Source organism: Lynx canadensis, chromosome B1 (genome assembly GCF_007474595.2).
Source record: "Lynx canadensis isolate LIC74 chromosome B1, mLynCan4.pri.v2, whole genome shotgun sequence".
Classification (NCBI taxonomy): Eukaryota; Metazoa; Chordata; class Mammalia; order Carnivora; family Felidae; genus Lynx; species Lynx canadensis.
This window is the reverse complement of record NC_044306.2, coordinates 16,634,928-16,638,793: the sequence shown is the minus strand read 5'-3', so window position 1 is coordinate 16,638,793 and position 3,866 is coordinate 16,634,928.

The window sequence follows — 3,866 nt, the reverse complement described above, 5'->3', positions numbered from 1 at the left end:
CCCTTTTTGGCATCAACTCTGTAAGGCCATTCCCTGTGGGGTCTGCTGAGGCTTCTGCTGCAATTGCAGCACAGGTCACTGTGAGCTCTCTTCCCAATCCAGGTGACTTCACTCCCTTATAAATCAGAGCACTCCCCGAATTCTGCTGCGCAGACATTTCCATGCGGGAATTTATTTCCTGGGGAACTGACTTAAGATACAAGAGAGCTAAGAATTCAAAACTGGCTACCAGAAATTCTCACACAGAACCAGGAAAGTTCTGCCACTGAAAATTCCCATGACTCCTGCCCAACGTATACAAAATAGTTTGCTAAATGGGTGGGGAGGAAGTCACGTGACAGAACCAGTTTCTCCCTTGCACAGAAAGATGGAGTCAGGTTAAGGGATTGCAGGAGTTACAAATGGCTAATATAACCAAGAACCATCAAATACCTAGGAATAAACCTAACCAAAGATGTAAAAGATCTGTATGCTGAAAACTATAGAAAACTTATGAAGGAAATTGAAGAAGACACAAAGAAATGGAAAAGCATTCCATGCTCATGGATTGGAAGACTAAGTATTGTTAAATGTCAGTACTACCCAAAGCTATCTCTACACATTCAATGCAATCCCAATCAGAATTGCGTCAGCATTCTTCTCGAAGCTAGAACAAGCAATCCTAAAATTTGTATGAAACTACAAAAGACCCCGAATAGCCAAAGTAATATTGAAGAAGAAGACCAAAGCAGGAGGCATCACAATCCCAGACTTTAGCCTCTACTACAAAGCTGTCATCATCAAGACGGTATGATATTGGCACAAAAACAGACACATAGACCAATGAAATAGAATAGAGAACCCAGAAGTGGACCCACAAATGTATGGCCAAGTAATGTTGACAAAGCAGGACAGAGTATCCAATGGAAAAAAAGACAGTCTCTTTAGCAAATGGTGCTGGGCGAACTGGACAGCAACATGCAGAAGAATGAAACTAGACCACTTTCTTACACCACACACAAAAATAAACTCAAAATGGATAAAGAACCTGAATGTGAGACAGAAAACCATCAAAACCCTAGAGGAGAAAGCAGGCAAAAACCTCTTTGACCTCAGCTGCAGCAATTTCTTACTCAACACATCTCTAAAGGCAAGGGAATTAAAAATAAAAATGAACTATTGGGACCTCATCAAGATAAAAAGCTTCTGCACTGCAAAGGAAACAATCAACAAAACAAAAGGTAACCAACAGAATGGTAAAAGATATTTGCAAATGACATATCAGATAAAGGGCTAGTATCTAAAACCTATAAAGAACTTACTAAACCCCACACCTGAAAAACAAATAAATCCAGTGAAGAAATGGGCAGAAGACATGAATAGACACTTTTCCAAAGAAGACATCCAGATGGCCAAGAGGCACATGAAAAGATGCTCAACATCACTCATCATCAGGGAAATACAAATCGAAACCAAAATGAGATACCACCTCACACCTGTCAGAATGGCTAACATTAACAACAACATTGCTCCTCATCAGGGAAATACAAATCAAAACCACACTGAGATACCACCTCATGCCAGTCAGAGTGGCTAAAATAAACAAATCAGGAGACTATAGATGCTGAAGAGGATTTGGAGAAATGGGAACCCTCTTGCACTATTGGTGGGAATGCAAACTGGTGCAGCCGCTCTGGAAAACAGTGTGGAGGTTCCTCAAAAAATTAAAAATAGATCTACCCTATGACCCAGCAATAGCACTACCAGGAATTTACCCAAGGTATACAGGAGTACTGATGCATAGGGGCACTTGTACCCCAATGTTTATAACAGCTCTTTCAACAATAGCCAAATTATGGAAAGAGCCTAAATGTCCACCAACTGATGGGTGGATAAAGAAGATGTGGTTTATATATCCAATGGAATACTACTTGGCAATGACAAAGAATGAAATCTGGTCATTTGCAGCAACGTGGATGGAACTGGAGGGTATTATGCTAAGTGAAATAAGTCAGTCAGAGAAAGATATCGTACGTTTTCACTCATATGTGGATCTTGAGAAACTTAACAGAAGACCATGGGGGAAGAAAAGGGGAAAAAATAGTTACAGAGAGGGAGGGAGGCAAACCATAAGAGACTCTTGGATACTGAGAGCAAACTGAGGGTCGATGGGGGTGGGGGAGAGGGGAAGGTGGGTGATGGGCATTGAGGAGGCAATTGTTGGGATGAGCACTGGGTGTTGTATGGAAACCAATTTGACAATAAATTATATTACAAAAAATGGCTAATATATCACCCAGTGTAATTAGCAACTGATGACCAATTGATTACCCTTTTTTTTGTTACTTCAATATGGATTTACATATATATATATATATATATATATAGGAAAAGAAATAAGTGCTTTAAATCTCCTTCTGTGATATGAGGACATGCCTGACTGGACTGTAAAGTTAGAAGTTACACTCTCTATTCAACTAGCTGCCACATAAATCTAAGTCATAGATTCCAGTGGAGAATTTTATTATAACTTCTGGTGTTGCCATTTGAAACCCATCAAGTTACAATCTCAAGACACCTGACTCCTTAAGTCTAAATTCCTCTGCCACGTTCTCTGTACCATGGTTCCATCCTCAGCAGCATCCTGTGACCTCCCAACACCAAGATCACGCCTCCCTCCCTTTCATCTTACTGTTCATTCCACCATCTTGCTCCTCACTCAACAAAATCCTACCCATCTTTGAAAGGCCTGATCTTCCATGGAGCCTTTTGTTCAGGTCCATCTTTGATAGTCCCTTCCTACCCGAACTCTTCTTGCACCATTTTCTACAATGTAGCTCACATCCTGTGTGCCCCATCATGTTTGGCACAGGGCTAGGTTCACGTGGTTGCTCCATGAATACTCTTTTTCTAACAGCTTTATTGATATACAATTTACATACTATAAAATTCACCTGCTTTAAGTATATGATCCAATGATTCTTAGTAAAAACTTACATGGTTGTACAATCACTGACACAATCCATTTTTAGAACATTCTCCTCACCCCGAAAAGATCTCTTACACAACCTTTATTTACTTCCCCTTCCCATCCCTAGGTCTAGACAACCACTAGTCTGCTTTCTGCCTCTAGAGATTTCAAGAAATATTTTTTAAACTCTTGATTTACACATCGTGACCATCAATTACTGTGGAGTCCCCTTTACAAATCACCTAAGGTAGACATCTGAATAATTAAGAGCTTGTTAAATAAATGACATTGAAAATCCCTCCTCCTCACTAACAAGGTGAGAGTATTCACTTCTTATTACAATCAAAAAGGTGTCATTTTTAGGTAAAATCTAAACACCTGGATTTGTTTTAAACTCAATGTCGATTCAGCTGGAATTTGTTTTGAAAAACAGCAAGAAGGAGATGGAGTGAACAGATAACATGATGGTACCCTGAGAGCTTTCAAACACATTACTTCACTTGTGGAAGTTAAACAGGTCAGACAAATATCCTTTTCTGCACTTCCCTTGTTTTGAACCCCAGGGATAAGGACTCCTCCAGAGAACAATTATAAAGGACAGCTTGCCGAAGGTTCAGGATGTTTCTTCCTGTGTAGACCAAATACAAGTCAAGGCTTACACCGTTGATTAGCTTTACTTGTATTCAGTGCAAGGGTCATCCCTTGTGTATCTTCTTAAATATTAAGCAACTTTAAAAGATTACACTTGAACTCAATTTAAATTGTGGCCATTTGATCAACTATCTTATAAGCAAATAAGGGGATAAAAGCAAAATTACTTCCTGCCCTGCTTTTTGTAGACCAATGGAATATCCATTACTTAGAAATATCGGACTAACATTGGGACTATCGAGACATAAATAACATACAAAGCACG